The sequence below is a fragment of the Nomascus leucogenys genome, chromosome 23 (assembly GCF_006542625.1).
Source record: "Nomascus leucogenys isolate Asia chromosome 23, Asia_NLE_v1, whole genome shotgun sequence".
In the NCBI taxonomy this organism is placed as follows: Eukaryota; Metazoa; Chordata; class Mammalia; order Primates; family Hylobatidae; genus Nomascus; species Nomascus leucogenys.
In genome coordinates, this window is record NC_044403.1 from 15,481,152 (window position 1) to 15,506,862 (window position 25,711).

Below are 25,711 nucleotides of genomic sequence, written 5' to 3' on the forward strand. Positions count from 1 at the left end.
CAACTGAACCTCCCACCTCACCCTCCTGAGTAACTGGGACCACAGGCATGCACCACCATGTCTGGCTGATTTTTAAATTTTTTGTAGAGTTGGGGTCTCCTTGTGTTGCCCAGGCTGGTCTGGAACTCTTGGAATTACAGAGTTGGGATTACAGGCATGAGCCACCATGCCCAGCCTTAAATATAACTTTGTGTGAAATATTGGTAAGCAGGGATATTTTTCTGTCCCTTACACAGCCTACTAAAATAATAGAATTGTGGAATCTATTCTGATGATGCAAATCATACACCTGACTCACTTCTCCTCCACCCCTTCTTCACTTGAGAAAGTGAGACCAACATCACAGTTTCAAAGGGTCTAGCCTCCTTGGTTTATTTAGACAAATGGCAGTGGGTGGCATTGGGGGAGTAGATGGGAGAAGAGGCCGCATTGAAGTAACACACTGATTGCATTTGCGAACCTAAGAATCTTGATGAACTGTGCACAAGCAACAGATGTGCTTGAACCACCCATTTTAACTGGGCCTGGGGTTCAAAATAACTCAAAATGTAGCAGAAAAGAAATGGGAAGTCTCTAACATCAGCACATGTGCCGTAATAAAATAAATTTTGCTTGACACATAATTAATGCTGGAATCCATGCTCATGGAATTTTAAGTTAGTTCAATAGGTGTCTACAGTTTCCCTTACTCTTTGAAAATGTGGTTCTGAACCGAGTGCCCAACTCAGTCCTTTTTTTAAAAAAATTCTCTTTTCTCTTCTAAATACCCATATAGTTACTTTAAAGGCAATGTAAGCATCTTTTTCATAAAGTTTCCTTAACAAAATTTCTTTTAACAGCAAGGCAATTCCTTTGCTATATGAATGTTTCATAAGAATAGCAAACTAATAATAAAATTCCCCTTTACCCCTCAGCCTTTTGTTCTTGCACAGCCCTCTGGTGAAAGCTGGATAATCATCATATTGCGCAGTGAACAATTCATGTGTTTGAACACAGCCGGAGAGGCAGGTTTATAGGTGCAAGGCGAAGCTGGCTTTGAAATACCTAGTTTCCCTGGAACCTCGGCTTCAAATCACAGCTGGGGCAGGTGCTTCTCCCTTCATTCTTCAGAGTCACAAACAGTGAGGTTCATTCTGTAAAGGTATTAAAGGTTCCCTGGGACATTATCCATAAGATTTGGAGTTGTGTTTGATGTCCTGAGAAAATTTCTGCAACATTCTCATTCATTGTCATGAAAGCACTTGTCCCCTAAAGTTAGCTGGGACCATTTAATCCCATTCATTTTGGAAACTCAGTAAGAAATTGGTGTTGTTCTGTGAGGCCTCCACAACCTACCTGGCTAATTTTCTGTTGACTTATGTTATGTAATTTACCTATCCTTGTGCTAATTTTCTGTTGACTTATGTTATGCTGTTGTTGCTATTGTTGTTCAGATTGTACCTTATAGGCAGGTATAATTGTCCTGTTCACTCTATCACTTCATTTCAGATGCTCTCTGTGTAACTGTACAAGCAATTTAACAGTTCCAACCCCAGCCTTTCCATTTGTAAAATGATGATAATCATGTCTGTCCTGTCATTTAATCTGTGTTTTTGTTTTGAACTGAATTATGTCCTCTCCCAAAACTCATATGCCAAAGCCCTAACTCCCAAGGTGACTGAATGTAGAGCCAGGGCCTTTAAGAAGGTAATTAAGGTTAAAAGAGGTCATAAGACTGGGGACTTAATCCCATAGGGCTGGTGTCCTTATGAGCAGTGGGAGACAGCAGGAGAGCACACACACAGAGAGAAAGGCCATGTGAGGACGCAGGGAGAAGGTGTCTGTCTACAAGCCAAGAAGAGAGGCCTCACCAGAAAGCAAGCTTGCTGGCACCTTGATCTTGAAATTCCAGCTTCCAGAACTGTGAGAAAATAAATTTCTGTTGTTAAAGTCACCCAATCTGTGGTATTCTAGGAAGCCCTAGCAGACTGATACAGTTTCCAACTTAGAACTCTGGTTTTTTTTTTCAATCCAGACCATGTTCATCTATTTATAAGATAGCACACTTAAATTTTCCTAAGGCATCTTAACCTTAACATATCTGATTTTGTCATCGTTCTCCCCAATACCTGCTTCTTCACCGGAATAATTTATCTCCATGAATAGGATGGCTAGCCTTCCATCACCCTGACTAAAAATGAGGTCGTTCGTTATCCTTGGCACTTCTCTCACCTTCATCCCAACATCAAGTTTTCTACCATGTCCTATTTTGTTTACCTTCAAAATAGCTCTCAACTCTAGTTTCTTCTTTCTGTCATTGCTGAAAGAGTTTAACTGAGGCCTTCATTTCTGGTATTCAGTTTTCCTGTTACCTATGGATTTTTTCCCGCCCTCTCTTCCTTTTTTACTTAGTCTAATGAAATCTAATTCTAGGGATTAAAATCACATAGCCTTCGGGATAAATAGAAAATCCTTATACAACTAGGAAATCCTATAACAAACAGAGCACTTTATGATTTGTCTCTCTCGGGTCTTTAAGTCTTATCTCATATTTCCAGTCATGTTCTTCCACCCCAAACATAAAGTACTACCCTTGGTAACTTGAATCTTCTCAGCTTTCTCAAACTGTAATGCTTTTGCCTTGCCCTGTTCTCTCTGTCTGAAGTGATGCTTCTATACAACATCTGTGTATCTTTTAATGTTCAACTTAGGACATTTTCTAAAAAAAGCTTCCTTAGATTGCAGGCTTGGGCAGGTATGCATTATCCACCCCTGTAAGGATGAAGTACTTTCCTCTATTCATTGTTCTTATTGACAGTTATTTTTTGCTTTTTAAAAATCGTGTTTTAGTTTTTTTAAAACGTCTTTTTCCTACTAGATTTTAAATTCTTTCAGGACAGAACCATAACTTTACACCCTTGTGGCTCAACAGTTTCTCCTTGTGAGAGAGTAGGCAGTTAATATTTCTTGAATAAATGAATTAAATACTACTAAATAAATCCCATCTTCCTAAAATTTCTTTTATTGATTGATTAAAATTTTGGAATATGAGCCCAAACTAACCTAGTAATAGCTTGGGAATTATAGAATCCTAAGTAATTACATTTTCACGTGCTATTTCCTTTAATCTCCTAAGAGTGCATATTATACATATACATGCATGTACTTAAAATATATTTATTAATGTAGACATTAATTACAAACTGATTAAACTTAATTATATTTGAGAATTTTGAAAGACTCCAAGAGAATACCAGAGTTTCTCTGTCATATTGTGATTTGAGGATTCAGATCATGGGGAAAAATTTGGTGGAATTATTACTGTTTAAAAATAATTGCAAAACTAAATGAATTTAGTTGTTGAACCCCCATCGCTGGTAAAGTTACATTAGCTAAGAATCATCCCACAAAGTACTTTTCTATCAGATAAGCCGTGTCATTTTAGAATTGGACATTTTTCATCTCAGGGAAAAAATTACAAATGTAAGAAAAAAATGGTGTGTGTGTGTGTGTGTGTGTGTGTGTGTGTATGTGTGTGTTGGGGTGGTGGGTGAGATTGAGAGATTCTATTTAGTTAAGTAATCCAAGCATTTATCTCTAAAGAATTTTCAAAAGCCTGTTGTAAGAAGTTTAGATTGGCTGCTGCTAACAATGTTGGTGCAAAAAAAGTCAGACTCTAAAACCCAGTCTTATTTAAGATATAAGCAATTATAGCAATAACCAAAAACGGTGGCAATATCTACCAAAGCTAAATTAGCCTATAACAACCTATGGGTGGCTTTTATTCCTGTTGTTATTTTCATTTTTGCTTCTCTTTAGAAAAGTCTTTTCACACTGGGCCATTAGGTTCTTGTGTTCTTATGAGATTCTCCCTTCATAATTATCCTTTAAGAAAAGTTTTAAGAGCCTTGCCTTAATGAGACTCTTCTTTGTCTCTGAAATCATCAGTAGAGGTTGGATGATAGTGCTTAAAGGGCAGATAACTGAAATGCTTTGGAATTAATTGGTTAGCAATTTTCTTTGTTTCTGATCAGAAAAAAAGGACAAGTATTTACTGTTCACATTTCTTAGAAAGTGGCATTAACTCAACCAGAATTTAAAAATCATTCATTTGAATTATGAATCAAATATTTACATGCTCTATCTTTAGAAGGATTCTATAATACTGTTCCTAAAATAGTATTTTCTTCTATGTTAGTATTTTATGTTGGACAAACTCAATAATGCTTAACTCATCTTCTTATTTTTATGCTTTAACTTTTTTTCTTGTTTTCTTGATTTCAATTAGCAACAGAAGAAATTAACTGGCTTATTGTAGTGCTTTTCTGATTACTTTGTAATGATTTTTTATTCTCACAAATTGGGAAAATAGAGTAATGAGATGGTAAATTTTTGATGAATTTCACTTGTTTTCTTTCCCAAGAATTCTGGAAAGGTATAAATAGGGAATTCAGCAAGACAAAGTCTCCTGTTTTTACATGGTAAATTCTGCTTCAGGATGTCTCATTACCAGTTCCGTTTCTGTTTCTTGGACTCATAATACCTGTGTCAATTAAAAAATTTTAGTATCAGTTTTAAGGCCTTGAAATATAGGCAAAGAACAGGCTAAGGAGTTGGCTATATCTGAGTTGGAAACATGGTTGGACCATTTAAAGGCTGTGTGTCTTTTGGCCCCTGACTTAACTTCTCTGAGTCTCAATAGTACCTAATGATACTCAATTGACAAGGTTGCTGTGATAATTAAATGATATAATTTAGAACAGTACCTAGTGAATGTGTGATATTAGTATCTGCTCAATAATAATAGTAGTTGTTGTTCTTGGTCTTCACAAAAATAGGCAGTTTGGATACTAGCTCAGATTGTTCCAGATTTCATAAATATTTTTGGTGTGTGGCTCATTTTACCAAAAATGTTTTGCCAAATATGACCCAATGAAAAACTTAAGTTTTCCTCAATCGAAATACCTGCTAAATTAAAAGTATTACTTATTTTATACTGTTTAGCCCACATGCTCAGTTTGACAAAAACAATTAAGAAAAATGGCAGAGTGCTTTCTCAACTGTTTAAGACAAAACTGGTTTCAAGGATATTCAAGTTTTGTACCTTCAGTTAGTTTCATGTCATTGTCAAAAGCATCAGTGAAACAACTACTGTAATAAAAATTAGAATAAATATATAATAATCATAACAACAATAGCAGTAATTGAAGTGAAGTCACTACTGTAAGAACAGTAATAGAATCAATTCAGCAGGCCCTCTACTGCAACATTACTCTTACTAAGACCAAAGATAGCTGAGCATTTTTTTTAGTTTCTCAACAAGTACTGAATGGCTGCTCTAGACACATTATTTCTACTTGATCCTTGTCACTGGGATGGTTGTTTCAATATTTGATCTGAGCTGAGCAAGCAGGCAAAGAAGTAGCAGACATGAGCACCAGCCGGAAATCAATACTGGGGACTTCAGTACCATATAAGAAGGTCCACAGACTGGTCCAGATACACAGGGCATTTTGTCTTTGGATAAGACACATGTGCTATCACTTCTAGGTTAAAGTTTGCACAGTATCGAGAGAATAATTATTTCTTTCAGTGTTTTTCCAAGCATGTGAAATTAAACAACAACAATAACAAAAACAAACCTACAAACATAATCTGTAAATCAGACCTGGACTCTGGAAAGATCTATGGAAATAATCTAGTTTAGAAGTTTCTTTAAAACATTGTAAAAGCAGTACACATGTTTAAAGCAAAATCTTACTTAGAACCATCTTCCTTCCTCAACATGCACCCCCAGGAGAAAAACAGATAAAAAATGATTTGCCCTACTGAGAGGGCAGTAGGCAGCCTAGACCACTGCTTGTTTTGATTTCCCCTTTCACACTCTGAGAGAGCTCTAATGAACCTTGTGATTTGGAGAAACACATTTTTAAAAAACATTGAAATAGGCTGCGCGACGGCTCACACCTGTAATCCTAGTACTTTTGGAAGGTGAGGTGGGTGGATCACCAGAGGTCAGGAGTTTGTGACCAGCCTGGCCAACATGGTGAAACCCCCTCTCTACTAAAAATACAAACATTAGCTGGGCGTGGTGGCGGGTGCCTGTCATCCCAGCTAGTTGGGAAGCTGAGGTGGGAGAATCGCTTGAACCCAGGAGGTGGAGGTTGCGGTGAGCCGAGATCACGCCACTGTACTCCAGCCTGGGTGACAGAGTGAGACTCTGTCTCCAAATAATAATAATAATAATAAAAATATTAGAATAGATAAACTTTTCTTTTCTTTTTTTTTTTTTTTTTTGAGACAGAGTTTCCTTTGTCGCCCAGGCTGGAGTGCAGTGACGCAATCTCGGCTCACTGCAAGCTCCGCCTCCCGGGTTCACGCCATTCTCCTGCCTCAGCCTCTCCAAGTAGCTGGGACTGCAGGCGCCCGCCACCACGCCCGGCTAATTTTTTGTATTTTTTGGTAGAGATGGGGTTTCACCGTGGTCTCCATCTCCTGACCTCGTGATCCGCCCGCCTAGGCCACCGTGCCCGGCCAACTTTTCTATTTTTAGAGGGGCAACAATTGAAGCCAAGAGAGAAAAAATTATTTGCTCTAGTTCAGGCAACTATTTTATTTATTCAATGAATGTATATAATACTAAATGCCTACACAAACCCTGACGATACAGCAAAGTGACTAAGACTCTACTGATCATGAGGGTGAGCATGAGGGTGATGACCAGAGTTCATGTGGTCACAGAGCTTACATTATAGTTGGGAGTAGGGAGTGGGAGACAATAAACATACAAAAATGAATAAGCAGACAAGTTAAAAATGTGATATAACATGATTGGGACAGGACTTTTAGGTAGCTGATAAGTACAGCCAGTTAAAGTACGTCTTTGGACACAAATCCAAAGTCCAAAAAATACTTATAAAATATTTATAGATGTTTTCTTTCTAAGACGTGATGATTTTAACATAAAGATATGTTAAGCAAAAGTGAAATAATTATAAATGTATCATAATCACTTCTTGAATTAATTTTGAATTTCTGCTTAATCTGTTTCTTTTCCTATTTTTATACATTTGAACATATTTTTGAATCAAGAAAAGCAGAAAGTCCTTTCAAATTTGAAGATACAAAGAAATTGAATTTGGTTTCCATTTTGGATAAGTTAGGTGACTGAGAAAGTTCAGTGTAGTAGTTTAAAATAATAGAACCACATTTCTTACAGCCTACTAAGAGTATTCCATTCTGATTTTTGTAATGCATATCTAATTTGATATAAATGGAATCTATTATGAATCTATAGATCTTTCATTATTAATATCCAAAGATTAATAAATATTGATTATTGACTGTGGGTAACATGTTACTCGGCATTATGAGAAAGCCATTGAAGCATAAAAATTTCTAGCCCCAGAGGCACTCACACAACTTAATTGGAAGAAATAAAATATACTTAAATACACAAGATCTTACATTACAAGGATCAAATAATAGTATAAATTTTTTTGGTACAGAAAATTAATTAGGAAGAAATTACCATTGTTCAGAATAATTGTAGAAAGTTCACAGGGGAATGTGCTCTGTGAATTGAATCCTAAAAAAATAAGATATGGATGGGTAGGTGTCGGAAAAGAAATAAGTAGCAAGGAAGTTTCCAGAGATAAGACTGTCATAAGCAAAGGCTTTGTGATGAGAACAAGCAAGAATTATTCAGGCAACAGTTACCTGAAAAATTGGACAAGAGCAGAAAGTTAATGGTGACGATTAGTGAAAAGATTACAAAGATAGATTTGTAATAGATTTGGAAGGTCTTAAATACCTAAGCCAAAAGGTAGATTTGTTCTATAGGTAGCACCAGGGAAAGCAGTATATATACCTTCAAGATTTTTGGGTAGAGAGGAGATGTTGAATTCATGTAGGTTGAGATTCCTCTAATCCTGAGTGCCCATTTTGTACATGAGAAGACTAAGGTCCATAGCAATAATTATCTTGTCTGAGGTAAGGCAACTGGTTCTTCTGGAGCATCGCTTTGCTTCCCCTGGCATCTTTATGGCATACCAGAAAGTCTGTCAAAATGAGTACTAGTTTTTTCATTTGTTTCTTTTCAGATAATTGCATTGCTGAGAGTGACTCTGGTATATTGGAGGGAAGAAAAATAGTTTAGAGTAAGTCTAATTCAATGCTTAGGGCATCATAAAGGTCTAAGTTAATGTTTCTTAACTTTTTAAAATCTAATCTGTCTTTGGATATATAAAATTAATCTCATGCTCTTTAATTCTTTTGGAAACTTTGAAATAAAGTAAATTAGTTTGACGATAAATAAAACATAATAATAAAACATTATAATATTTAATTTTGATTTTTGAAACTACACATTCTCCTGTTGATGTGAACTATGTCCATATTTCCTCCCTTTTATTGACATTGAGAACCACTAACATGAACATGGGTGGTGGCTGGAAGGAAGGAACAGTTGCAAGGGATTCTTTGAGGAATGAACTGTGTGGCTTACAGAACTTGAGGACCAGTTATGAAGCTGAGAGACGAGGTGGTAAGGCTCTAGTTTCCAAAGAGTATTCCTTCAAATAAAGTCAATAGGTCAAATAGGTTTGAGAAAAGCTGCAAAATTTGAACTGTTCTAAAGCACAGGCGTTTTCAGCATCTTCACATTTTAAAGTGCACCACAACTTTCTATGGTTGGAACAAAGCATTCAGCCCTTTGCAGATTTATTTGACCACTAAGTCCTAACCGCATGGGGCTGTGGTTTCATAGAAGACATGTTTGGGATATGCATCTCTACATTATTAGCAAGGCTGTACCTGAAAGCTCTCTGACCAAGTATCAGAGACCCTGGACTCTGCATCTTCCTACCTTGAACTTGTGTCCTGACTTGAACACTTTTTCTGCTAATGGGCAGCCTTGAAAAATATTCTGGTTGGCCTTGACTAACTCAACCCAAATGCTGGTCTAGATCTAGGTCAGTTATAATCTTAACTGCTTCTTTGCCAGCCACATACCTTCACTCATGATAATATTATTATAAATAATATCTCCCAAATTGTTTACTATATTATGCCTTAAATTGGTAGTCTACCACCCACTGTGGTCAGAAGCAGAAGGATGTGTGGAGTAAAAGGGAGATATAATAGCAAAATGTAATAAATAAAGTATACTGAACTTTAACTCTCGGGTAAACTTTAGATATGACTCTAAAGCCTATGACAAAGTTGGTAATGCCATGTCTCAGAAAGCCATAAAACCCAAATGAAAAAAAAAGAGTAGCAGGTGGCTGCATTTTGTTTTACCACACTTGACAAGTTTTAAACAATTAGTGAAGATAGCTAGGTAATAAGAGGGTGCTGATATCTGGTATTATAGTAACCAGTGTGTGTAATAAGCTTTTTTTTTTAAAGAGAGACTTCATAGGTGAATTAAGCATACATTCATCTTTTGTGGCGAAAAATAAAATGAAATATCAGAAGATAGTATAAGAAACCAAATGTGGAAGGGAAGAGAAGTGGAGGGGAGAGAGAAAGAATAATTTGAGGAGTGGAAGAAATTTGGGGAAATTAGTTATTAGAAAATATTCAAAGGGGCTAAGATAAGCATCCATAGGACAAAAGTCAGAGTAATATATTTAATAGTTTAAATAAACTTCAACTACAATTTGAAAAATGATTACAAGTATAGGATAATTTGAGCATATTCAGCATGTCTTTGAAGAGGTCATAGTTTTAAATAAGCAATTTTACTGCCATTAATTACCAAGTTTATAAAAGTATTTCCAAGAAAACTTTTTCCCCCCAGCAGGGGTTCACTCCTTTCTTTCCATAAGAAATAATCATTTCCATTTTACGCAGAGTCGAAAGCTTTGTTGCACTGAAATCAAAGAAGCTATAAACTGCTTTGTAGGTAAAAGCCTCCTTTTCAGAAATGGGTCTCTCAGGCAACTCCAAATTAGAAGCAATAGTTTAGAGATTGAGGGTGACAGAGGAGCTGCCAGTCACACTGACGTAGGAAGCAAATTTAACTGTGATTTGGAAATAAAGATTGAAAATACTATACAATGGCTTTATCTAATTAGTTGATTGAAGCAATCTGGGTATATGATCAAGGAATGTATGTAATAATTTCTAGAGACCCTTTTGCTGCAAAGACGGATTATGATGTTATAATTTCAGAGGAATAAAATCATGTTGGGCTTTTTCTTCTCCCTAAGATATATTTTAGTCATTGGCTTGTTTTGCGCATTACCCACCATTAACCAACAAAATTAAGCTGCTCAGTTTCACATCAATGGTTTGACTCATTTTCTGGTCATTAAGCACATGCTTCTTCCTGTAGTCTCTTCTTCACAGGAATAAGGATAGGATTAAAATATTTTTTTAAAAAAGTAATTCACAGAAGCACTTACAGTCATTTTTTATGAAATTCATTCCTTGAGCAACCAATTTTGAATCATAAATGGCTGGAAATTATTTTTTAATCACAGAATATTACTGCTTAAAAATCATGAGCTACAACAATGAATCACAATGTGGTATTTAGAGTCAATAAAGGGAGAAGTCACAGTAACTAGTTATTCCCTGTAGCTTTATAAATAGTGATCTTAAACTGAGTTTAAGAAACTGTGTCAGTCAGATCAATTGAATAACAGAATATAAGGATATTCAAGAATATCCTCTTAAGCATTTAAAGTATCAGTCAGTGAATTTGAAGATGATTCTGAAGGCAAGAATTCTGAAGGCAAGAAGGAAGAAGACGTAGCAGTTGTGAGGTGGTGAGTAGAGTATGTCAGGAGTAGTTAAAAGTCCTTGCAAGAGGGTGGCCACCAGAACATTTGATCCTGTGATGTGTTAGTGGGAATTCTGCGTTGGAATGGATTCTTTAACCAAGGAGATGAACAGAGTTGGAGCTCTGGACCAGCAATCTCAGTTCTTGCGAGAGTAAACAAAAAAATTGCAGACTAACCCCAGAATGCAAGCTCAAAGCAAAGTTAAATGAAGCATAGAAATATACTCTCAGAGGGAGAGTGAACTTATTTCTGTGAAGTGAAATCAGCACCTCTTTACAAAACTCAAGGTGCTTTTATGGGGTTTCTGGGGAGCAGCTAAGGTTTGGGCTGTATTTGAGTGACAGGATGATGTCATTTGTTTGGCAGTTTATGGTTATGTAGCTAAAATTAAACTGTGCGTATTTTTACCTTTAATTTGTTTTAAAAAATGCCCACTCAGGGGAGCAAAAACCACATGTAAATTTTATTATAATAATGGTATCATGAGCCTAGGGTCAATTCCAAGATAGAGCTTTAGGTTACTGGGCATGTGCTACTTTGGGAGATTTCCATTTGTGCTCTAGTTTCTCTTTCTATAAGATATGCTGGATACAGACTCTACCAAAAACTCCATCTGTTAGGGTGGAGTTACGTTGGTTCCAGAGCTGAACTTAGGTGGGCCAGATGCAGTTTTAGAGATGGATTTTCTGCTCTCTTCCCTTACCCCTTCCCAGCTGCTAATGTCTATCTCACTACCTAACATGAGGAGCATATTTCTGTGGATTCCCAGGGAAGGACCAAATTTATCAAAAGTGAAATGTTAATCAAGATCCTTGTCAGGTAAATCTTGTCTTACATTGGTTCTTGATTCAGGTCTACTTTGCTTTTACATAGTTGAAAAGTTTCTGAAAAAAAATCTGTAAGTAAATTTTGTAAAACAAACTATTTTAAATATTCTGGCTGAGGAGAGCATTCCAAGTACCAACAAGGAAACCAATTGTAGATAAAATTCGAAACAAGAAATATTACCCTTTGCATGCTTGCTTTGTGGTTTTGGAGGTTAACATTTTGTGCGTCGGGTTTCTTTCTAGAATAATACACCTATACCTGGAATGATTCTAAGAGTAGGAGGAGTAGAATCAATTCTCTGAAGCTGTGTCTGTATATTTAATATTAATTTGTCAGCTTTGAGCAAACTGAGATAGTTCTAACTTGTTTGATTGAATTAATGAGGCTGTTCCATTAACAGTATCAAATTATTTGTGCATGGCTTCCTATCATTGAGTGTTTCAAACCTAGTACACTATGAATGACAATAGTAAAGTTATTTAGAATTTATTCTTCTAAAAAATGGTAAATTCCAAAAGTGAACTCAATAAAAATAATTAAAGGTGAAAATTAAGAATCCTGTTGATTATGTTTTGTTTTTAAGAAATGCACTATTGCATTTTCATATTAGTTCTACTAAATTAGAAACGTTCCAAGTGAAAAAAGAAATTAATTCTGTTTGTGTCAAATGTTATTACTTTGTTTGTGTGTGATTGAATTAGTTGTTAGCAACAGATGAAGGTTAGAGAAGGGTAATGGTGATTATCTGACCTTAGAGTCATCTTAAGAGGACTTTCTCCTATTTGTGCTGAAGTAAAGTGGTTTGCTATTGACTTTTTCCCTATGTGCTATTTATTGAACCTTTAAAGCTTCTCTAAATAAATCATCCATCCATCTAGTCATCATGCTATCTGACAAATGTTTAAGCTTTTTGAAGGCACTCACTAAAAATATTCTTTAGAATAGACTTATCTGATTAAATGCGTAACAAATGTTTTAAACTTAGGTAAAGCAATTATATGAATAAAATTAACTTTAAAATATATATATTATTGTGTGGTGTAAAACTTCCTTTTAAAAAGGGTTCTACAAGTAAGGAAGTTTGAAAATCAATACTTTAGTACAAAGTCTGAAGATGTTCTGAGTTGAAAGCAGAAATTTGAGTATTTCAATATAGAATGTGATAATGTTGAGGACATTATTCCAGTTTGCTCTACAAATCAGAGTTGGTAGCAACAAAATAAGAAAGAATTAGATCCATAAAAACTTGAGCAGTTGGAATTATCAGACATATATAGAAAATAGTGATACCTAATACATTTAAATAACTTTTTAAAGAACTAAGGGGGAATGAAAAAGATGAATAAGAGCAAGACACTATAATAACAGAATAAATAATAAAAATAACTTTCAGCAATAAAAATATATAATTAAAATAAATTTAAAACTATCTCTTGCTCTATGTATAATATATACACACGCAAATATACACACACACATAAACACACACACACACATAAATACACATATACACACAGTAGAATATTAAAAATAGCTGAGGAGAGAACAGGAATAAAATTTTTAAAAAATTATCTAGAATCTAGTATAGGAAGATAAAGAAGTATGTAGAATAACAATAAAAAAGACAGGTAAAATAGAGCGAGTAGATCTAATATATGGGATTACAGAAGCAGAACAGGGAAATAATGAAAGAGACAGTATCCCAAGCAATAAAAGTTGAGAAATTTTCAGAACTTTAGTATGTTAATGAAAAACACTTATCTTCAAAGTCCAAAAGCCCAACTTCCATGAAGAATAAATAAAAACAAGTTGACATCCAAACACATCTAGACACAAAGAGGTCTTAAAAATGGCCAGAAGAAAATATCTAAAAAGAAACAAGTAGAATGATGAATGATTTCTCAACAGCAACAGTTGAAGTCAAAAAATCATAGAATATCTCCAAATTACCGAAAGGAAACAACTGCCAACCTAGAGTTGTATATTCACTAAACATATCTTTCAAAAATGAATATGAACTAAAGTTGTTTTAGAAAATAAAAAGGGCCAGAGTTTGCAATAACACCCTTCCACTAAGAAGCCTTTTCAGGTAGAAAGAAAGTGATTCTAGATGAAAAGACTAAAATGCAAGAATAAATGATGGACAAAGAAAGCAAAACCTATAAATATTTACTAAATAAGCAGCTACTAATGACATATTGTAAAGCTAAATATACAATAAAATAGAACTCTAACGCCTAACACCAATAGCATATAAAGTAGGAAACAAGTTGTTTGGATTGTACTAAATGTCACTAAGATGGAAACACACATAAAGTATGCTAAATTCACTAAGAAGGAAGTTTACACATAGTGTAGTTACAATAAGAACTTCCAAAAGGTTTTTGTATGTTTTTCGACTGAGGTGTTCAAAGGGCTGTAACAATTCCTTGAATGAATGACTAGATGAAGAAAGTTTCTTATTTTTCAGTCTTAGATTCTGATAAATTAAGTGTAGATGTTACAATTTCTAACACAGCTTTAGTAGATTAGAGAGTTTACAAATGTCAAACTAGTCAAGGGGGAAATGGAATAAAAAATCCTTTAAAATAAGATAAAGGAAAGAGTAAAGAAACAGAAAATGAAGGCAATTAGAAAAGACAAAATACAATGTTAGAAATAAATCCAAAAATATCAGTACTCACAATAAATATTCATGGCATCCAAAGTAGAAGAGATAAATAGTGATACATTTTATCTCTAATAAATAGTGTACTACACTAGTGTAATAGTGATACTACAGATTACAATAAACTAGTGAAAACTAACAAACTAGAATTTACAAACAAAAACATGCATGAATTTCAAGATAATTTTGCCCACACAAAATTTGCAGAAGACACATACAATTCTACTTATGCAGGGTTAAAAACATATAAAACTAAATAATATATTTTTGTAAGGGTGTAAGCATTAGTGATAAGGTCATACAAAAAAAGTGAATTGGAATAATTAACTTAAAAGTCATTTCTTCTTCTGACAAGAAAGATTAAATGAATATGTTGGCATAGGTCATATAGGAGTTGTCAAAGTTCATATTTTGATGCCTCTTAAACTTGGTAGTGAATTCATGGCTGTTTGTTGTATTGTCATTCACAATTTAGACCTATTGCTACGGTCTGAATATTGTATTTCCCCCAAATGCATATGCTGAAACCTAATGTTTAATGCAATTGTGTTAAGAGTAGGGACTTTGGAAAGTGATTAGGTCATGAGGCCTCCTAACTCATGAATGGGATTCATGCCCTTATAAAAGAGATTTGAGGGAGCCTGTTTTCTCTTTCCACTACGTGAGGACACATACAAGGTACCATCTATGAGGAATAGGTGCTCACCAGACACTAAATCTGCTAGCGTTGATCTTGGACATTTAAAATAACAGTACTTTAGGGCATATGAGGCCAGCTTTACACTTGAGGCAGCCCCTTTTCAAATTTCATTCATTCACTAAAGTCAGACAATTTTTCACTCCACAAATCCACAATTTATGATTTGTTAGTACAAATCATTCTGGGGAAGGTAATAATAGAATTCAGTACACAGCAAAGCGTAATGATCTGAGATCAGGGCTTTGATAGGCTGGGATGTGAAGAAGAGGAAAGGACACTGAATCTCTGGGAGGAAGTGAGACCAAGTAAAGAGCAGAGTGGAGGAGTGAAGGGCCTGTCTGATCTTCGTAGATGTGGCTATTACCAGCTCTCAGGCCATCAACAAACTCATTTATGGATAATACAAAGGTATTTGGAGTCTTCAAGCCTCTCTGGACTCCAGTTTCCTCATTTGTAAAATGTGAGTCTAGATCATGAAGACATATGATGTCTCTCCCATTTCTTACATTCTATGCTGTGTGATGACATGAACACAAAGCTGTCCTAATTGCCTTCGTTTGCACCAGAGAATAAACGCTGATAAACTACCCGTGCTCATTGAATTCCATTCAAATTATGAACACCTGCATTAGAAACACGACCATCATATAATCGCTGATGCAGTCCACTGGTGATTAATTAGGAAGTATTATTCCTCTTGTGTAAATGTTTAACAGGAATCCTCATGTTACTTATGCTAAGTTTATCTATGGGAGGGAAAACCTGGATTGAGGCATTAAAGGTGAAAGATTTCTTTATGGCAGAGAGGAGTCTAACAATTTATATTTTCAGAATTTTATTCAGCTGCTGAGCTACTCATTGTCAAAGGGAGGTAATGCTTTAGTTTCTTTCTGCCTTATATAATTTCCATTAGATATATTACTAAAATTGGTAAGCTGTACTATAAGTATGCATGAAAATCAAATAGTGAAATAGCCCATTCTATATGTTATAAAATTTTGGTATGTAGGATATACCGTAACAATGAATAACTAAAGCAAATCTGATGACTCTGAAAGAATAACAGAAATCAGAATCAGATCACAGTAATTAATGCTGATGATAGTGACTATTAACAGTGGAGATAAAATCAAATATATCCTTATTAATTACTGAATTATCCCATGATTTATAGAAAAATTATTTTTAAGTATATCCAATAAAGGCTATAGTATTCTTTTACAAAGAATGATGCTATGTGAAAAGAGCATTTTATAAATTATGGCGTTAGTTTTTTAAAAAATGTTTGTTTGCAAACCATTGAAAAGAATGCAATGCTGGATAATGTAATTTTACTAGTAATAAAGAGAGTAGATTATATTGTTGGTAAGCAAGTTAATCTTTAGGAAGCAGCCAATATTATGTGTTGAAATGAGGCCAATTTAATCAGTGAGAAGAAATTCCTGAGTCAGAAATTCAACTTGCCAAAAAACTGACATTACTTGGAATAAAACCAGAGAGTCCACATTTAAAACTTCCTCTCTTTTAAACTTGGCCCTAACTTTTAGATTCTCGTGCAGCCTATCAACAACAACAAAAATGTAGTTGTTTCATTTAGCTTTCCCATGGGCACTGGCCCAGATTTCAGAGTCATCCATGCTTTTGGACTTACCTTCTGTCCATAATCTACAAAAAAGGTCCTGAACTAAGATAGTCAAGATAATGCAACAGAAAGGAATAAGAGATAAATGGACTGCTTACTTGATTTCACTCTGGTTTATCATAATATCGGATATAATGTGCATGTAATACCCTTAAGGGAAAAACCGCATTTTTTGGTATGGTGCTCTTAAGTGCATTAGGTATATCTTTTGTAAAAGGGTTGTTTTTTATTTTGCGTAGTATCTGTGAATAGCCAACATTTTGTAGACCCTTTATACTTTAATATTGGAATTAAATTTTTTTCAGCCATATTTTTAAGGATTAGCTAACATACTGTGGATTAAAGTAAAGGCTACACAAGGAAGAAATAAAAGTAACTTGCCATGGTAAACTGAATAATGCACCTAATCCTCCACTGATAATGTCTGCATTCCAATTCTTGGACCTGTCCATATGTAACTTACATGATAAAGGAGACTTGTAGATGTGACTAAGTAAGGATTTTGAGATTCTGAGATGGGGAGATTTTCCTGGGTGGGCCCAGTATCATCACAAGCATCCTTATAAGAGGGAGGCAGATGGGTCAGAGGGAAGAGAAGGAGATAGGACAACAGAAGCAGAGGTCAGAGTGATGCCATTGCTGGAAGGACATGAGCCAAGGAATGTGGGCAGTCTCTTGAAGCTGGAAGAGGCAAGTGCCTTAGTTCACTCAGTCTGCTATAACAAAATACCACTCACTGGGTAGCTTATAAACAACAGAAATTTGTTTTTCACAGTTCTGGAGTCTGTGGAGTCCAAGATCAAGGTGCCAGCAGATTCTGTGTATGGCCTGCTTCTGGTTCACAGATGGCATCTTCTAGCTGTGTCCTCACATAGTGGAAAGGGCTATTTAGCTTTCTGGAGCTTCTTTTATAAAGCAACTAATCCTATTTATGAGGTCTCTGTCCTTACAGTCTAATCACCTTCCAAAGGCCCCACTTCCTAATACCAGGACATTGGTGATTAGGTTTCAACATATAAATTTTGGCGAGACACAAGCATTCAGACCACAGCAACAAGGCAATAGATGTTCTTCTATATCCTCTAGAAGGAATGCAGTCCTGCTGACACCTTGATTTGAGCCTCATGAAACCCAGTTTTTGGACTCTGATCTCTGGAACTAAGCTGGCAATAATTTGTTACTGCAGCAATGGTAACTGGATATACTTACTGTGGGGCCTTACTGAGAAACGGAATTCTTTGGAATGCAAATGGTACAACAACCATCTTAAAACAATAAACCATTCAAAAATTAAGAAATACTAAAAAAAAGCTAATAGAAAATTATACCCAACCTCATTCGTCATTCAATTATCTCAACAATTAGACACTATTAACAAACCAAGTTAGAATACAGATATTGGTGGAGATACAGGAAACAGCTGCTCTTATTTATTGCTAATGGAAGTGTAAATACTTAACAACCTTAATAAAAGGCAAGTTGGCAATGTAGATCAAAGTAAGTAGAATATTCTCATGTGTATTCTCTATTCTATCAATTCCACCCTATGTAAATAGTCCAAAGAAATAACTAAGGACATATGCAAATGTTTAACTACAAGGAAGTTCATCTCAATGGGAATATACAGTCACAGGAAAATACTGGAAACAATATTTTTGTCCAACATTTGTTTGAATGTCCAACAACAGGGGTTTGGTTAACTATAACATAATAAATTATAATGTAATCAATAAATGATGTTAATTAACTATATAATACTGGTAAGTTGCGAAAATGACATTATGAAAATATGCTATTTTTTAGAAAGATGCTGAAGGTAGGTTGTATTTTTTAAATAAAGTGAGGTATAGCACAATATCTATAATGCACCCTTTTCACTATATGTATAAAATACCAAGCAGATTATATACATACATCCACATAAACACACAGTTTTGAAGAGTATTTACCACCGAGGTACACTAAAGGCTAACACTTCTGTATCACAACTAGGTTCCAGAATCTGTTTTGAGCATTTTACATGTATTAACTCATTTGATCCTCACAGCAAACTAGAAAAGTAAGTATTAATATTAGCATTCATTTTACAGCTGAGGAAACCAGACCCTAGAAAGTGTAAGGTGATATAAATAATGAGTGAGAGAGCTGGGATTTTACCCTAATACAGTGTCCAGGATCTGCATGCCTAACCCCTAGGCAGTACTACTGCCTCTCTCAACAGGGACTATCAAATATTTTATTTGATATGTATGCTAATCTGCATTTTCTAATTTTCATGTAGCAACAATAAAAAATAGCTAAGATGTATTGAGTGATTTAATTATTCTAGGCAGTGTGCTAAGTGCCATATATATATGATCTCAATCTTTTTATTTATATTTATTTATTTATTTATTTATTTTTTGAGATGGAGTCTTGCTCTGTCACCCAGGCTGGAGTGCAATGGCGCCGTCTTGGCTCACTGCAAACTCTGCCTCCCGGGTTCAAGCGATTCTCCTGTCTCAGCCTCCTGAGTAGCTGGGATTACAGGTGCGTGCCACCACACCTGGCTAATTTTTTTGTATTTTTAGTAGAGCCGGGGTTTCACCATATTGGCCAGGCTGTTCTCAAACTCCTGACCTCGTGATCCGCCCTCCTTGGCCTCCCAAAATGCTGAGATTACAGGAGTGAGCCACCGCACCCGGACAATTAGTCTTAATTAAAACCTACAAAACAATATTTCTAAACATACTTTTTTTGCATATTAAGTAACTGAGTCTCAGAGAGGTTTAGAAACATTTTCATAATCATACAATTATTAAGTGTCAGATTCACATTTGTATTTACCTCAGTCCAGGGTCATTATTCTTAAACACGATGTCACTCTGCCTTAATGAATATAACATGTATAAAAAAGTAATCAAGAAAAAAGAAGGGCCGGGTGCGATGGCTCATGCCTGTAATCCCAGCACTTTGGGAGGCCAAGGCGGGCATCTTACTTGAGGTCAGGAATTTGAGACCAGCTTGGTCAACATAGTGAAACCCCGTCTCTACTAAAAATACAAAAATTAAACCGGTGTGGTGGCAGGTGCCTGTAATCTCAGCTACTTGGGAGGCTGAGGCAGGAGAATCACTTGAACCCCGTGAGGCAGAGGTTGCAGCGAGCCAAGACTGGGCCACTGCACTCCAGTTTGGATGACAGAGCTAGACTCTAGTCTTAGTTTCAGAGAGCTTTAGTATAGCATTTGATGTAGTATAATAACAGTGATTCTCTGTACATCACAGACTTGGTTAATATCGAGTCTATTTCATTAAAGTGTCCATTCAATTTAGGCATAGGTTAAGCATGCAACAGATTAGATATAAATTTCACTGTAACTAGTGCATTTCCATTATATAATCCAAATAGTGGAATTTGAATTTAATTGTTCCTAACAGGAAAGATGCCAACTACATAATACAAAGTTGTCTACACATTCACAGGGATCGATGTATAAGCAGTAGAATCTTTCACCCTTTCCTATGAATATTTATTTGAGAAATCTGTTGTAGCGAGGGAAATTTACAACCAAAATAATTGCTTCCTAACATAGACTAGTTATTAACTGGTTTTTCTGTAGGTTAATGCCTTAGACTTTTTCTAAATGCCTTAGACTTAGGTTAAGTGGCTAAAACAACTTGCAGTGGACTGACTTGTGGCAAATGCTTGCTCTTCTATATGCAATTATTTATGAATTTGTAAATTATAATATTTGGGGGTTGTCTGAGGAACAGTTACACATCTAAAAAATTTTAACTTATGATTTCCAGGTGATAAACTTCTTAACTCTCTTTCCTCATGGTTGTTTTAGATTTTAATGAGTGTGAGTGCTGACAGTCTTCATTAGTGGCTTAAAACCATGGCTACTTACTGGCTCACAGTTCTGTAAGTCAGAAGTCAAGGAATGGTGTGGCTGGTGCTCTGCTCAGGGTATGTAAGGCTAAAATCCGAGTATTGTCCAGACTCATATTTATCTGAAGGCTCTGGGAAAATACTCACTTCTATGCTTGTTCAGATGGTTGGGAGAATTCAGTTCCTGGTGTTTGTAAGGAGAGTCCACCCCCTCACCCCGTTCCTTTTTTTTTTTTTTTTTTTAACTGGCTATCAGCCAGGGGCCACTTTCAGCAACTAGAAGCCATTGTCATGCTTGCTGCATGACCCCTACCATCTTCAAAGTCAGCCACAGAGCATCCCCTTGCATTAAACTCGGCTTGCACTTTGAATCTCTTTCACTTCGTTTTCTGCCAGCTGGAGGCAAGTCTTTGCTTATAAGGGCTCAAGGGCTCTAGCGATTAGTTGGTCCCACTCAGTATAATCTGTCCTTTGCCATGTAATGTAACACAATCACAGGAGTGATACTCATCGTATTCAGCTTCTTCCCACATTGTAGGGCAGGGGATCTGGCTAGGAGGAGGGTCACTAGAGGCCATCTTAGAATTCTGCCCACTACCTCTACTTAGCATTTAGGCCACTGATCTGTTTGAAAAATTCATCCAACATTCATATAATATATACAACCAGCATGTACAAGTTACTAGGCATGGTGCTAAGCAAGACTAACCATGCAATCTACTTAATCTTCTTGTTTTAACCCATGGCTTATCATATAAGCAAGTTCTTTGGGATATGGGAATATCTTTTGCTCTAAATAACACAATATGCCCAGAAAATTATTGCTTCACACTAACATTTCTTTCATCCCTTAGAATACATAATATATTAAAATGTTTAATCCACTTTTGGAAATGAAAAGCAATTGGAAGACCTGACTGGCCTATCCCTATCATTTCTTCATTCCTTTCTGTCTATAAAACTAACGTAGCTTATGGTGGATAAGATGAAGGTAGTAAATAAGAACAGGAAGGATTAGTCCATAAAACTTAAGAAATTTAAATTTCATTTTTGAACATTGATGTAAAATAGTTAACATTAATAAATTAATGTTAGTTTCTTTAATATTAATTAAAGAAGGTTATAAAAGAAGTAGATAATGTAGAATTTTCTGTATCTTGACTTAAAAAAAACTATTGTCACCTATTTACATATTTAGATTCTAATTAAATATTACCAAGTGTCTGATTAGGTTTTAGTTATGGTAAAAGTGATTACCCCAACTCTAGATTCATGCACAGTCCATATTATCTTTGTTCACATTGACTTTAAAAAGTCTAAGAATAGGCAGCTTACTCTACTATGGCTATCATTGGATTCATTCTGATTGAAAGAGAGTCTAGAGTAAAAGATGTGGCCTTTCATTAAAAAAAAAATCAGTGCACCTCATTCTTATTTTATAGAGATTGAAGAGTTTCAGAATCAGCACAGATGATTACAAACAGAGAGAGTGGGGAGTGCGTACTTGCTGGAAAATTGCAACACAAAGCCCAAGGGAAATTTTTGGAGTGGTATGAACATACACATATATTCCAAAATCAATGATGTGGTTAGGACAGGCAGAAAAGGGCTCACACAGAACTGAGGCCAGTGCAGGTGGCACTAAGAATGGGCTATATTTTCGGTTGTCTACAAGACAATATAATTTTCTGATGGCCAAAAGACACTAAAGAATGATTGTTAAATTATTAGTACACTGGATGTGTATTTATTTCTTATTTCCTCAATTGCCATCCAAAAGGAAATTCAGAAAGAAAGAGAGGCATAATATATGACTTTGCATAATTAAAGGAAAGCACTTAACTATTCTCTATGAACATCAATTTTATATTTATATGTATTCAATAATTTCCTATGCACGAACTACACAATACAGTATAATCTGTGTATCTTCCTTCTATCCATTATCCATGGCTCCAGTTTGGTCTTGTCTCCTCCCAGCCAGTTTCTCTATTCCAGTCTACCCTTATTGTTCCTTTTTCTATGTTTCCATTGTACTTGTATTTCACGTTACAATGCTTTGAAAGTCACCTTTTTTTTTGATGGTTTCAAGATCATTGGTTTTGTCCCTCAAGATTACAAAGTTCTCAAAAACGGAAAACTTTTATATAAAAAGAATGGACTGTCAATCCAGCTCTGCCATTTACTAGTAGTATAAATGATACAGGAGCTAAAAAGAAATTATTTCAGCAGTTGGTGAGAATAAGAGAGTCCTTGGTAAGGCTTCTCTTTTAACAAAAAGCAGCCCCCAAATTATTTCTTTTCTAACAAAGAGCAGCTTGTAAAATCAAGCTGCAGACATAGATAAGCAAGCTGGAAGCTTGCACAGGTGAATGCCGACAACTGTGCCAATAGGAAAAGGTTACCTGGGGGCCAGGCATGTACAACCTGGAGGCTCCATCTTCCCTTTTCTTTGTCAACCAAGTGTACAGTAAAGGAACAGGCAACATGGTGCTGGCCAGGTAGGGGACCCATCTGCATAATAAAAGATTAGGTTGGGGCGGCTAGCTTCTTTGCACTATGTAAATGACACACCTGGTCCGACCAATCTCTTGTGCCCTATGTAAATTAGACACCACCTCCTCAAGCTCATCTATAAACCCCCTGTGCATTTCACCACTAAACTGGAAGAACCATTTGGGAGCCCCTCTCTTTCTGCAGGAGAGAGAGAGCTTTTCTCTTTCTCTTGCCTATTAAACCTCCACTCTTAAGCTCCAGGAAAGAGAGCTTTTCTCTTTTCTCTCACCTATTAAACCTCCGCTCTTAAACTCACTTGTGTGTCCGCGTCCTTAATTTCCTTGCCATGAGACAACAGACCTCAGGTATTTACCCCAGACAAATGATTTTGCTTCATGACCTTGGACATTTGTCCAAAATATTTAACATTTTAAAAACTTTATTTATTCCTAAACTTTAAATAGCTCAGTAAACTAACAGATAAACAATTGCCTTTGCTGAGCTCTTCTTGAGAACAAGGACTTGTGTCTTTGCTCTGTAAGGCAACAAGGGGCACATTTGAATTCTTAATAAACAGTTCTGGGACTGAATAACTTCTGGGAACTCCAGAATGGTAAGGGAAACAAGTAGAACTGGCATAAGGCAAATGTCATTGACAGATTATGAGTGGAGGCAGACAGTCTTTTTTTTTCTTTAAAGGATATAATGAATGCGTGAATGCTATCAACTGAATGTTTGTGTTCCTCCAAAATTCGTCTGCTGAAGTCCTAACCACTAATGTGATGATATTAAGAGTTGGAGCATTTGGGATGTGATTAGGTCATGAAGGTGGAGATCTCATGAATGAGATTTGTGTCCTTATAAAAGAGATCCCAGAGAGCTCCTGTATCCCTTTGGCCATGTGAGAAAACAGTGAGAAGACAGCTGTTCGTGAAGCAGGAAGCAAGTCCTCACCAGACACTGAAACTGCTGGTACCTTGATCTTGGACTCTGTAGCCTCCAGAACTGATAGAAATGAATTCCTATTGTTTATAAGCCACTTAGTTAATGATATTTTTGTTATAGCAGCTCAAATGATCTAAGACAAAGATTTTGAACTTAAAATTTATAGCAATTAAAATTCTGCAATTCAAGGGGTGTCCTAACACCCCCCTCCCCTTCCCAACCCCCTGGCATACCTTAGGTGGGAGGCATCTTCTGATGTAGCTCCCAATGATCCCACCTACTGGTGTTCATGTCTTTGTGTAAAACTCATGCCTAAGTGTGGGCTGGACCTAGTGATTTCTTCCTAGCCAATAGATTATGGCAAAGCTGATATAATGATCTTCTGTGATTAGGTTGTAAAGGCTCTGACTTTGGTCTTGCTGGTATATTCTTTAGCTGTTGTATTTTTGCTTTGATGAAGTGGGCCTCCTGGCAAGGAATTAAATGCTGCCAGCAATCACTTGAGTGAGCTTGGAAGGAAGTCTTTCTCCAGTTGAATCTGGAGATGAGGGTAGATCCCAGGTTGACACCTTGATTACAGCCTCTTGAGAGAAAAGTCCTGAGGGAGAGAACCCAGCTAAGGGGTACCTGAATTCCTGACCTACAGAAATAGTGAGATAATAAATATGTGTTTCTTAAGTGAATAAAACTTAGTTATGCAGCACTAGATGATGAATATATCTCACATCCAATTCATCAGTAAATTCTGTCAGTTCTATTTTCAAATTAAGAATAGAAATTTCTAAAATTTTCTGAATTCTAAAATTCAGAAACAGACTAGAATCTGACTACATCTGGTACCACCTTCAGCTAATGCAATAAAATTTCTCAGCTGATTATTGCAATAACTCTTAAGAATGTGCGACTTTTCTGCTTTTGCCCTTGTCTCCTTAATTCTATTCTCAAAACAGCAGGCAAAGTGATCCTGCTAATGGATTCCATTCTCAATCAGATGCTCAGCCACCTTACAAAAACCCTAAGACTCTGCATGATCTGTTTCCTTTCCCTGTGTATACCTCACATGACTACACTGGCTTTTCACACTTCCCTACATTGCTAAGCACACTCTAATACCTTTGAACTCACTGTTTTCTCAGCAGAGAAAGCACCTCGCCCAATATCTTCATGGCTGATTCCCTCAAATATCTTTACTCCAGTGCTTTTCAAATAGTTCCTCCCCAGGTGCTTTATCTAAAGTTGCACTGCCTCCTCCCAACATAGGTCCTTGTTTTGATTTCTCATGAGAGAATATTTTATGCTCCTTATTTGTTTATCTTGCTTATTATTTGTTTCCTCCACTAGGATGTAAACTCCATTAGGGTGTTGAGATTTTTATTTTGTTTACTGTCATATCTCTAATACATGGGACAAAGCTTAACATATAGTAGGCATTCATTAAATAACTGCTGAATTAACTAAAGAAGCAGATGAATGAATATGACTAATTTCTACTTGGTAAAAGAAACTAGTAGAAAAACTCTGTTTTGAAAAGAAGACGTGTATCAGATAGGTGTACAAAGGCATTTATGTGGCACTTAAAACTACAAGAAGCTTTACATTAATAAAATGCTAAGCAGAGGGGTGGTATTAAGCCAACTTTTGGCTCTTCCTAACAAACAAGTAAATTTTGGCATGGAATAGTCTAAACCACAGATAACTGACAACATTCAAATTAGGCAGTGAGTCAGAACACTAATTAAAATTTACATTTAAAAGCTAATTGAGCTGTGTTCACTTGCATACTTTTTTTATA

The 25,711-nt window shown here is 35.9% G+C and overlaps 1 protein-coding gene across 3 annotated transcripts in view; it reads right to left on the minus strand.

Annotated features, from left to right (window-relative positions):
• Positions 1-25,711, minus strand: part of PIK3C2G (phosphatidylinositol-4-phosphate 3-kinase catalytic subunit type 2 gamma) — a 403,925-nt gene that overhangs the window by 180,024 nt on the left and 198,190 nt on the right. The window lies entirely within an intron of this gene.